Genomic DNA, 12,620 nt, shown 5'->3' on the forward strand with positions numbered 1-12,620 from the left:
CATGAGATTTTCCAGGCAAGGATACTGGAGTGGGTTGCCATTTCCTTCTCCAGAGGATCTTTCCAACCCAGGGATCGAACCCGGGTGTCCTGCACTGCTACCAACTGATCTACAGGGAAGCCCTTGTAGAGTCATAGAGGAGTTAAATAAGGTTACACAGCTAGCAAGAGGCAGAACCTGAATTCGAATCCAGGCAACTAGACTCCCGAATCCCAGCTCTAATTGTCACACTCTACCACCTGTCTCCCAGGGCAGTGTTGCGAACCTCCCACTCGTTAGGTGTTGCAAAATTTCTGCTAGACGTTGGTGAGCAACCCTCTGGCTTTGTGGCCCGCCGCAGAGCCCAGGGAGTGGCCCTCCTGTCCCCTAGAGCTGATGTGGAGAGGGCCCTGGCTCTGGGCACTGCTCCAGGGATCTCTTCCAGGAGCTTGGGGTTCACTGCCACTTCTGACTAGAAGAGTAACATGAGTCTTGACTCTGCCCAGGTAGCCTGGGTCTGTCTATCTAGGGCTTCAGACCTAGGCTGGTGTCCCTCTCTCCCTTGGCCAGATTATTCCGATTACCCTGGAAGCACGGATGTTTAGTTTATGGGACATAAAGACAGAGCCAGTTCCTTCACTGAGCATCAGGCTCCCCAGGGCTCTGCTTAGACAGCCACTCAGGAAATTGGGGAGGGGGGCTCAATCCCAGAGCTGCTCTGAGGAGGCAACATCCATAGGGTGTTACTGTACTTTCCATTTGCATTAACACTGATTAAATCAAACACTTAGCTATTTGATTAAGAAATGTCTCAGACAGATTTTCCTCCTTCCTCACTTACTGATCACATACCTGGCCACCTTCCAAAACAGATCTGGTCTTTGTCTTTTAAGATTTGTATTCTGGCAGGTTGAGTTGTATCGAATGGGATCAACACCATGACACCAACGTTAAATTGCCTGGTGCCTGTGCTGGCTGTTTCCCATCTGTCCCTCCAGATCTCACTTCACACTTCTCCAACTGCTCTGTGTGCCCCAGGGAACTGACCTGCAGGGGGCCGTCAACGGGTTCCTGTTCTTCTGGCTTTTGTTGAGTCCACCCAGTGGTCACTGGCAGTAAATAAGTAGGCAGGAGATGAGAGAAGTCAGCGGGGTTCTCCCCCTGGCTCCCTTCCTGCCAGGCTACCGTGGATTATCTGTGTCCCTCTACTGAGGCCACAACTCATATAGCCCAGTAACCACTGATAGTTATAACTACCCCCCGACACTTAATAGCTTAGCTCTGTGGGCAACTCATCTCTGTCCCACATGGCATAAGCCAGAGCAGCATGCCTAGGGTTGGAGAATCCACTTCCAAGATGGCTAACAAGTCAGTGCTGATTATGGTTTGGGTGAGCTTAGTCAGGGCTGTTAGCAGAGGTAACAGTTTCCCAGGTGGGCCTCCACTTGGGGTTGTTAAACTTGCTCCCAGCAAGTGTCTGTGTTCCAAGAGCAAGTGTCCAAGGGAAAGGAAATGGAAGCTTCTAGTCTTTAAGACCTGGGCCTGGAAACAGCTATACAAACTTCTGCCAGGTTCTATTGGTCAAAGCAGTTGCAGAGGTCCCTCTGATTCAAGGTGAAAGACCACAGACCCCCACTCTTGATGAAAGGAGTATCAGAGAATTCCATCTGTCTTTAACCCACCACATTTTGTAAGTGCCCCTCCTATGGCTACCCACTCCAAGATCTGCAGCAGCCTCCCTTTCTCCATGAGGGTGTGGAGCAGCTAGCTCCCCATTAGTGTTCATCCCAGGGTTCTACAGTTTCCCTGGTTTGATTTCCCTAAACTCTGATCACACATTTCTAACAGTCTCTTTATTAAACTCCTCCTCAAAACATCCAGTTGCAGTGTACCCAGGTATTTGATGGGATCCTGGCAACATTCCTCTGCAAAGTTCCTACTTGCCCCCCACAGGAATATCCCCTGAAACCACCTCCTTAAGACCTTTCCTGCAAACTCCCACTAGCCCCCAAACTCCCCACACTCCGTTCGCTTCCTGCTTTACCCAATGTTTTCCTTCTGGCCCTGGGAGAACTCTGCTCAGTCATTAACTGCACAGACTTATCAAAATAATTACTGCCTTCCTGCTTCCAGGGTGCTCCTGGCTTCCTATCCACCTCACCCAGAAAAATGTTAGCACTTTTATAGAACTCTATAGTCAAATCTGAACCCAAAGAGAAATAACTAAAGACAGATATTTGTGACCCTCCAGTTAAGCCAATAAAGGACTCCTTCTGGTCAAGCTAGGCTTTCAGATCCCCTTAGATCACACTGGCAACCTCCAAACCTTCCTGCTTTCAGCCTCCCCTAGACGTTTACCTTGACCTAGGGTCTCCATGCAGAGCTTGAAGATCTATTTTCCTTTCTTTGACTTTTTCATGAGGACTCTCATGCTTTCAATGTGGGAACTATAACTGATAAATTCAGAGCCAGGGCAAAAGGGCATATTTATTGCTCCAATGCCTCGTTTCATTCAAAGACAAGTATATTTCCAGCAATTGAGAAGGAACAAAGGTTCTATTTCTATGACACTGTAAAAGATAGCATTTTCTGGATTCTTATCTGGAACTCTGATAGTTACGGTATCTGTCATGTACTTAATCAGCAGAGCCGAGAAAGGCAGCACTAAACTATTCCTAAAGCACTTTCTCATCTTCTATTACTTCTAGAATGTCTTTTCAATAATTAATTCATTGACGAAATATTTTTTGAACACTTGCTATATGTGGCAGTACTGGGAACAATGATGAACAAAAACAGATGGACGAGAAGACACATGACTCAAAGAATTCCACAAATAAATCTAAGATAACACATTGCAATACCAGTTTCCTTGTAATATGAGGGTGTAGACAAGGGAGATAGTGATAATCAGTGAGGTCAGAGATAGGTATCTGTCAGCCTTAAGTTCCACCGATGCTCTTGCCCTCTACCAAACTCAGCACTGCCCAGGGGATAAGGTGAAACAGCTAAAACAAAAGTGCTAGCCCTGCTGCTTGTAGCCCTGAGCTGCTAAGTGCTTAAGACCTCCACCTACAGCAGCCCTGTCAGGTCCCTAGTCCAACACACCCACCCTTTGAGATACCAGGAACCCTGGGCACCACTCCCGTCAGTGGCAGGCATATGGAGTCGGTCTTGGTAAGAGGCTTCTTTTGAAGCACAGTGAAGTTGCACCTTGTCAAGGTCTTCTTCATGATGTCTACCTGTTGCCATGTTAAGCTGCCCAAGGTCTCTCATCCAAGCAGCCTCTACCCTGTTAACCGAGATGCCTCAGAGGAATGCTGCCAGAGATGCCAGTGGCATATTGCCCAGGTCTTTTTTAAATTTTTTTTTAAATTGAAGTATAACTGACTTATAATGTTATGTTAGTTTCAGGTATATAGCAAAGAGATTCAGTTATATATACATATATGTTCTTTTTCAGATTCTTTTCCCATATTGCTGTTGCTGTTTAGTCACTAAGTCATATCCAACTCTTTGTGACCCATAGACTGTAGCCTGCCAGGCTCCTCTGTCATGGAATGTCCCAGGAAAGAATACTGGAGTCTTTTCCCATATAGGTTATCATAAAATATTGAATCGAATTTTTGATGCTATACAGTAGATCCTTATCTATCTTATATATAGTAATATGTATATGTCACTCCCAATCTCTCAGCTTATCCCCCCCTCCCTCTTTCCCCCCAGGTAATCATAAGTTTGTTGCCTACACCTATGACTCTATTTCTGTTTTGTAAGTAAGTCCATTTGTATCAAATTTTAGATTATATAAATGTGATATCATATGATATTTACCTCACTTAATAATATGACAATGTCTAGGTTCATCTATGTTGCTATAAATGGCATTATTTCATTCTTTTCCATGGCTGAGCAATATTCCATTGTGTGTGTGTGTGTGTGTGTGTATACACACACACACACATATACACCACATCTACATCCATTTGTCTGTCAATGGACATTTAGGGTATTTCTAAGTCTTGGCTATTGTTAATAATGCTGCCATGAACATTGGGGTGAATGTGTCTTCGAATCAGAGTTTTCTCTGGATATATGCACAAGTCCAAGTCTTTAAAGAACTGGGCTTTAACCTTCCCTTAGTTCATGCGCAAATGGAAGTCTTTCTACCACGAGTCTGGGCATTACTACCCTGATATTTAGTTTTAGTTGCTCCTCTCCTTATAGCTAATTATGGGTAAAAGTATACATTTAGGCAGTACCCAAGGTTCTCTGGGCCCATGTTCATCCTGTCTTCTAAGGAGAGCCAGCTGCAGTGGGCAGCCCGCTGGGATTCTGTGTTCCCCAGATACTGCCCGTGTAACTACAGCAGATACTCCACCAAATCCTGCCCTTCCCTGCTCCTCCCTGCTGGTGTGTGCAGAATGTGTGTGTGCCTCACAGCTGAGGCCTACGTGCTAGGATGAACGTTCCCATCTGAGGATGCTAGTCTGGTGAGGCAACAAACAATCACTGAGAGAAACATGAGTCAAAGTTGGATTTAAATGCTGGTGCTGCCACTTACCAGGTATGTGCTTGTGGGCACCATCCTGAAACAGCCTTGGTTTCTTCATCAACCAAAAAAAAAATGAGATAATCATTTCCACCTTCTAAGAATAAATAAAATAACAACCACCCTAGGACACTGCTGGGAACCCAGAAGGTATTTGACAAATATCACTTCCGCTTCTGTTCTGACACATCTGCTACAGCCAAAGACCCTCCAGCTAAGGCAATACTGAGCCATCTGCCTCAAGACTAAAGCAAAGGTGCCGATTATGAAAAACACACTCCATTTGCTGAAATAAAACACACTTCCCCAGAGTGAAGGACGGCATCCTGAACACTTTGGAAGCAGAGAAGTCAGATCCCACAAAGAACACCAGGGTGTGAGCTGAGTTAGGATCTCAGGTGCAGCTGGATGCTGGAGTGGGAGGCCTGCCAGATCTAAGTTGTTTTTGTTGTTCAGCCGCTAAGCCGTCTGACTCTTTGTAACCCCGTGGACTGCAGCATGCCAGGTTTCCCTGTCCTTCACCATCTCCCGGAGCTTGTTCAAACTCAAGTCCATTAAGTCAGTGATGCCATCCAACCATCTTGTCCTCTGCCACCCCCTTCTCCTTCTGCCCTCAATCTTTCCCAGCAACAGGATCTTTTCCAATGCCAGATCTGAGAGATTCTGTTAATCCTGAGGGAGCAAGTGTGGATATGGGAAACGTTTTGGATAGAGTGGGCCCACCGCCCTAAAATGCTGCAGTGACCTTGACTCAAGCCAGCCAGCCCATGCCCGCCCCCATCCTGTGAGGAAAATGATGGAGCGGCACAGACAAGGACCTGACACTCCTAAATGGGTGAGCTAGTGCCACGCCACTTCTGGGACCAGAACAGGATCTGTGAAAGCGTCTGACGTCACTAACAACACTGACAAGTGGGCCTTGATGACTCTCCAAGCTGAGTCCAGAGGGAAAGAGCCTCCCTCTGCCTGGCTTGGAAACAGGCAGCAAGAGGCAGCATCCTCAAGGGCTCAGCACAGTGGGCTGGCCTCTGGAGCATCTGAATAAATGTGTGTTGTTCTGTGCGCCCAGACTGCCTTTCGTTGGGTGACCTTGCTGCCAGCAGCGTCTTTGTTAGCGCGTGGACTTTCATCATATTCAAAAGAGTCTACATTTGAAAGAAGTTAAGCTGAAGGAAGCTGCGAAAAAAGGATTCAGAGAAGGCCTGCTGGGATAGCACAAACCTTCAGCCAAGGGCCTGAGTGGAGAGTACGCAGAGGAGGCTTTTTCTCTCACACACACTTTTCCAAAAGCAAGGCTCACCCAAATCACCATGATCATCGTCACCATTATTGAAAGTTGACCATGTGCCCAGAACTCTCCAGAGCATATCACATCTCTCATGGAATTTGACTCTCACAACCACTCTGTGAGGTAAGTGTATCTCTATTATCACCAGCCCCAGGTCATTCTTGTTATTAACTGATAAAGCTGCAATTCTCAATTTATGAAGAGTAATGAAGAAAAGGGCTTCCCTGGTGGCTCAGTGATAAAGAATCCACCTACCAATGCAGGAGATGCTGGTATGATCCCTAGATAAGGAAGATCTCCTGGAGAAGGAAACAGCAACCCACTCCAGTATTCCTGCCTGAGAAATTCCATGGACAGAGCCTAGCAGGTTATAGTCCATGCAGTTGCAAAGAGTGGGACACAACTTAGCGACTAAACCAACCAACCAACAACGAAGAAAAGTATAGCATCTTCAAATTAGAGTCCCCTCAGGATAAGGACTTCAAAGTTATAGACTCTAAAGGGGTCTTCAAGCCACCCAAGTCACTCCCTCCAGCTTCCTCTGTTTCCAAGGGCAGGAAGGATGGGTCCCTAGGCCCTCAGTGAAACACCACCTCTTTACCGTGCTCTTCCCTGTTGGCACACACTGTAAATTATATTCGGGAGGTTTTCAGTACTGCCTTCTTATCCTATCTTCTTTTATATATATATAATTTAATTATTTACTTATTTTTGGTTGCACTAAGTCTTTGCTGCTGCATGTGGACTTTTTCTAGCGAGTGGCAGCTACTCTTTTTTGAGGTACATAAATTTCTCACTGTGGTGCCTTCTCTTGCTGCACAGTATGGGCTCTAGTCCCACAGTCTTCAATAGTTGTGGCATGCGGGCTTCGTTGCTCTGTGGCATGTGGAATCTTCCCGGACCAGGGACGAAACCTATATCCACTTCAGTGGCAGCCTAGACTCTTATCCACTGTACCACCAGGGAAGTTCCTTAATCTCATCTTCTTATTTAGGAAGATCAGAGCAAGATCCAGCCCCTTGTATGACCTGTGATTCACATGTGCCCCTTGCTCAGAAGAAAACCACGCTGGATTTTCTGCTTTGCTGTCACTGCCTTGAAATTCTTAATAAAATTTTTAACAAGGGATCCTGTATTTTCATTTTGCAATGAGCCCCACAAATGTCATAGCTGACCCTGGACAGAGCTTTAGAATTAGGGCAGGGAGAGGCAGCCATTCAAACCACAGTGAGTGTCTTGCCTGCACCCTCTTCTCATAAGTGGGCTTCCTGGTTAGAATACTGCATGTGATAAAGCGCACTGATGTGCCCCCCTTCCAACAAATGCAGATGAAATAGTTACTTGAAATGTGTCACTATGACAGAAGTTCACTAGTAAATGTGTTTTTTCAAAAATTTAACTGTATGGTACCTGGTTTCAATTGCTAAAGACAGCCACCATCTCTCCCAGGTTTTACTTGATTTCATAAAAACCACAAAGAGCTCGCCACCTTTTCCTCATCACTGCTGAGTTCAGAAATTTCAAGTGTACAATCATAGCAATTATCACAATTTTGCAGATTTCCACAACAAGACAGAGGGTCATAAGGAAGAAAAGGAACATTGTTTGCTGTCCAATTATGACTAGCATGTATGAACAGGATTAGAAGCCCTGATGTCAAAAACTCTTGTGTTGATCCTACCCTAGGCTTCTGGACATGCTTTAACAGATAAAGAGACAATAAGCCTTAATCGTTTTCCTAGGGCTGTGATCCGGAGAAGGCAATGGCACCCCACTCCAGTATTCTTGCCTGGAAAACCCCATGGACGGAGGAGCCTGGTAGGCTGCAGTCCATGGGGTCGCGAAGAGTCGGACACGACTGAGCGACTTCACTTTCACTTTTCACTTTCATGCATTGGAGAAGGAAATGGCAACCCACTCCACTGTTCTTGCCTGGAGAATCCCAGGGATGGGGGAGCCTGGTGGGCTGCCGTCTATGGGGTTGCACAGAGTTGGACACGACTGAAGTGACTTAGCAGCAGCAGCAGCAGCAGGGCTGTGATCCCCTAAGATAGCACTTGTTTTTACCCAAAAACAAAAAGGAAAATATGAATAGGGAACCTGTGTTTGTGGAGACTTAGGGTCGGGCATGACTGAGCGACTTCACTTTCACTTTTCACTTTCATGCATTGGAGAAGGAAATGGCAACCCACTCCAGTATTCTTGCCTGGAGAACCCCAGGGAAGGGGGAGCCTGGTGGGCTGCCGTCTGTGGGGTCACACAGAGTCAGACATGACTGAAGTGACTTAGCAGCAGCAGCAGGTTCCTCCAAATCTTAATTTCATGGCACTTAAAAATATGTCAGCAATATGAACCCAGGTAGATGTAAAATATTAAGTAAAAAAATAAGCAGAGTTTCCAAGATTTTTAAAATGAGGAACCACAGGACTTCTCTGGTGGTCCAGTGGTTAAGAATTCATCTTCCAATGCAGGGGCCGTGGGTTTGATCCCTGATTGGGGAACTAAGATCCCACATGCTGCGGAACAACTAAGCCTGCGTGCCGCAACTACTGAGCCCCTGCATCCAACTAGAGAGAAGCCCACACGCTGTACCAAAAGATCCTGCATGCTGCAACTAAAACCAACACAGCCAATAAATAAATACTTTCAAAATAATTAAAAAAAGAAGCCACTATTTTGACAGGTCTATTAACCCCTCCCCGCCACACATACAATTTTAACTCGTTAATTCAAAGCCCAGAGATTTTTCTTCTCTAGGTTTGGTGCTAGAATAGCTGACACTTAGTGATATTTATTCCAAGGCACTATTCATTCATTCATTCCTTCATTTACTTACAAGGTCAAGTCAAAACATGTGGTCTCCTGAATAGGCTAATAGTTTAGCATCCCTTCCACCAATGTGCTTTTTACTGTTTGTTCAGTGTCTGCTTAGTGGAGGTGGGGAAAGCTGACTTTACATTAATAAAAAATGAAAATATCTTTGTTTATAACCCACATGTCAGCTATTCTCTCATCCTCTGAGTATTTTCAAAGCAAAACTCCACTTGCAGAAGAGCATTAGTAAGCGATGTAATTTACCGACACATTTGAAATGGTGACATAGAAAGGCATTTACATTGTACAGGAGACAAAACAAAAATCCCAATACCACATGTGCAGGATGATATATGTTCCAGGTAGACAAAAGAAAAATGTATTTAAAATAAACCTGCTCCTTTTGTCCTTCAACTTTTTATTCTAATTCTTGCCCTCACTCACCTTCCTGTCTTCAAAGAATCTTTGATATGTCGATAGAATTAGTGGATCCTTGGTTAATCCAGCCAGTATGACCAGGGAGCCGAACAAAAGCAGGAAAGTCTTTCAGCTCTAGTGAGCGAAGACCAGCATCTCAAAGTGGCTACTGAGTCTGTATTCTCCTCCCCTCTCCCAAACATCTCTACTCCCGTGACCAGCTACACCTACTCTCACATCTGCCTTCAAGAAAACTTACCTCCCCAGTGGCCCGCATACCCCAGAAAAGCCAGACACTGGCACACTCTCTTAGTTTAACTCTAAAGGGATGCTACCCATCTCATACTTGCCTGGATTTCCTCCATCAGGGTCCAAGGGCCCAGGGCCCACTCTGAAATTGCTTCTGTAAACTAGATGGATGATCCTGTCTGATGGGTCACCCTTACCTGGGATCTCTTCAGTAGAAGGCCTCCTGGAAAAAGAGACCGTAAGTTCTGGAAACAGAAGATAGGGAGTTAGAAGCCCTTAGGACTCTGGGTACCAGGGAGAAAAGGTCCCTGATGTGGCCTGCAGAGAGGGGAGGGGCATTTAGAAGCCAAGGGGAAAGCTTCCCGCTAATAGAGCCGCAGCACGAGCTGTTCGAATTTCTACTCCTCCCTCTTCCTTTGTGTTCCAGAGCTCTTTTGAAGGCCCTCCTGGCATGTGCAGAAGTGCCTAGTGACAGCTTCTTGCTCCCCTTTACTTCTTGCACAGTCTTCTCTCCTATCCATAGAGAAGGCTACTCCTTGAGCAGTTTTGATAGAAAACCAACAGTGATGACTTAAAAACAAAAATCATTAACTGAGCCTCAGAATGATGGAACATCTCCAGAACGAGACACACAAAATCCTCCCCTCAGGTCATGTATATTGAATGGGTGTTACTTCCAGGCTTTAAATTATTTTAATATGCCTTTCAGGTCACTTTCCTCTCTGCATAAGCACCGTACTGAACCATTCCTTTCTGTCATTGTTACTACCATTGCTGGTGCCCCTGCACAGCACTTAGAGCTGCCCTCTCTGCCCAATCTCACATTCTGGGTGGAGAAACAGGGAATACAGTAAAACAGCAACAACAAACCCAAATAGGATAAAGGGTGCAAGTGTCCAGAGAGTGTTGCAGAAAGAAAGTAATAGAGAAATCAAGAGGAGAGAGCGCTTTAACCAGAGGCCCACAGAACAGGAGAAGCATTAGAAGCAGAGGTTAGTGGTGCTAATTGTAGACAAAAGGCAGTTCTACTCAGGCTAAAGAGAATTCCTCAGTCCCCATTAGTCCATTCATTCCAAGTGAAAGGGCTCAAGACAGGGGTGCTCCTAGACACGTTGGGCAACTGGCTCTGATTCGTAGACTTTGCCAATTTCCATGGTGCCAATACTCCTTCTGTGGCCTGTTTCATGCTACCAACTTATGACTTAACACAGAGTTGTAAAGACACACACAAAGTTGACTGTGGCCAAGCATGTGTAAGTTGGTTCAATCACACCATTGGGGCAAGACCTCTGATACCTACTGCTGAAATTTAATCAAGTTCCACCAGCCCCCAAACAGCACTTGTCAAGATGGAGATGTACTTACACAAAGCACCAAGCAGCTACATCAAAACCTGATGTGCTGCCTTCATACATAGAATAGAGAACATGACCTATCTGTAGCTCTGCAATTCCCTGAATATTGTTTGTAGTTCTCTGGTCCACCTCTAGTCTTAGTAAGTATTCCCTTCTGTAAAGGACAGGACATATTATCAGCCTCTGCTCAACCTTTTGGGCTAGAGAGAATGCGTACCAGCCCAATCTATACTGTTACCACCATTGCCGTGCCCCCTGAGAGCACCTCCCTAACTTCTGTCTGGATGTGCCTAACAGCAAGGTGGTCACATACTAACTATATCCATTCACAGTGCTAAAATGGTGACTTTGAGCCTCCAGTCTGGTAACCTATACTAATGTAACTCCTAGAAGTAAATATACTTCAAGACCCTCTGAACTCAAAGCTGCTTTTTTGCTGCAAAGAGAAACTGGAAACATCAGAAAGCAAGAGTGAGGGCTCTTCACAGACCTCTAATAGGAATCTCAGCTTTCCCTGGGGCCCTTCCAGCATTACCCCTCTACCCTTTTACAGCCACTCAACAAACTCTACTATGGGGCTCAGGCCACAGCAATGCTTTAGGACCCACTACCAGAGCAAGTGCAGTAGGGCGGTGGGAGGCAACTGGCTGAGGGTAAGAGGGAGCCTGTGAGAGACAGGTGAGGCGGTGTCTAGTCTGAGTCTATACAAAGGACTTTTCTTCCATCCTATAAGTGTGTCAAAGGCAGAGCAGTTTCAAATGTAAGGATAAAAAAAAAAAAAATCTCCCAAGCTCTCCCTTATCCTCTCTTCCAGTTGGAGATAAATGCAGCCTTTCTCAGAGAACAAGACAGAAATAAGAGACAAAAAAGATGTCCTGAAAAATAAATGTAAATATATATGTGAGAGGCTTTTTTTTTTACATCCAAATACTCCTGCCAATTATTTTTGAAGAACTTGGTTATGGTTCATTTGGAAAGAACTGTTCTGGGTAGCTATTCTGAAAAGTAGTCAATAAGTCCATTTATCACTTCTTGGAGCCATCTGAGCTTTACAACCATCCTCTCTTTCTCTTGGCCTCTACCCTTTTGCTTTCCAGGTGAACTGCGCTAAATTCATTATGAGAGATTTTATTGTCTCATATTCCCCCTTGCTCAATACCTGACTGATTTCATTGTTTTCATGAACCTAAAAACCTAATTGACAGAGGGATGTGTGTTCCCTTCAAATTGCGCATTCACGCACTGGCGGGGGGTCTGAGTGTATACGAGCATTCCAGAGTCCCTGGATATTGATCCTGATATTGCACAATTTTCCAATAAAGATCTGAATCACACAGACATAAGTTAGCAGAAGTATTGAAAATCTTGGGCTTTCCAGGTGGCTCAGTGATTTAAAAAATTGCCTGCCAATGCAGGAGATGCAGGAGACATGGATTCAATCCCTGGGTCAGGAAGATCCCTTGGAGGAGGAAATGGCAACCCAATCCAGTATTCTTGCCTGGGAAATCCCGTGGACAGAGGAGCCTGGCAGGCTGCATTCCATGGGGTCACAAAGAGTCAGACACGACTGAACACACACGCGCACATGCACTGAAAATCGTAAAGATGCATTGGATAAGAGATGCAGGTGGCTTCTTTGACTTAAAAAGCCTGCAGGCAATTGTGTGCCATGTTGAGAAGGGGAAGAGAACGCCACTGGGAGAGTTTATCATTCCTTAAATGTTTACGTTTGTTTTCTCAGTTATAAAATTACCACATCCCTTTCAAGAACTCCACCATATATGTCTATTGTCTGAAGAAACTGATTTTTTTCTTTTACTACAGGCTTCAAGATAGTCCAGGCTTCCCTTGTGTATCAGGTGGTAAAGAATCCACCTGCAATGCGGGAGATCTGGGTTCAATCCCTGGGTTGGGAAGATCCCCTAGAGAAGGGAAAGGTTCGATTCCTGGGCCCAGAAGTTCCACT

At 45.3% G+C, this 12,620-nt stretch overlaps 1 protein-coding gene across 2 annotated transcripts in view; it reads right to left on the reverse strand.

Annotated features, from left to right (window-relative positions):
* Positions 1 to 12,620, reverse strand: part of SPTSSA (serine palmitoyltransferase small subunit A) — a 459,057-nt gene that overhangs the window by 152,862 nt on the left and 293,575 nt on the right. The window contains exon 1 of one of the 2 annotated variants that reach the window (XR_008705304.1): positions 4,544 to 4,554. The gene's annotated coding sequence lies outside the window, so the exon portion shown is untranslated. Of the gene's footprint in view, positions 1 to 4,543 lie in introns of those variants that run through there. The other variant, XR_008705309.1, reaches the window with a different exon arrangement.

The sequence above is a fragment of the Bubalus kerabau genome, chromosome 19 (genome assembly GCF_029407905.1).
Source record: "Bubalus kerabau isolate K-KA32 ecotype Philippines breed swamp buffalo chromosome 19, PCC_UOA_SB_1v2, whole genome shotgun sequence".
NCBI classification, from domain to species: Eukaryota; Metazoa; Chordata; class Mammalia; order Artiodactyla; family Bovidae; genus Bubalus; species Bubalus kerabau.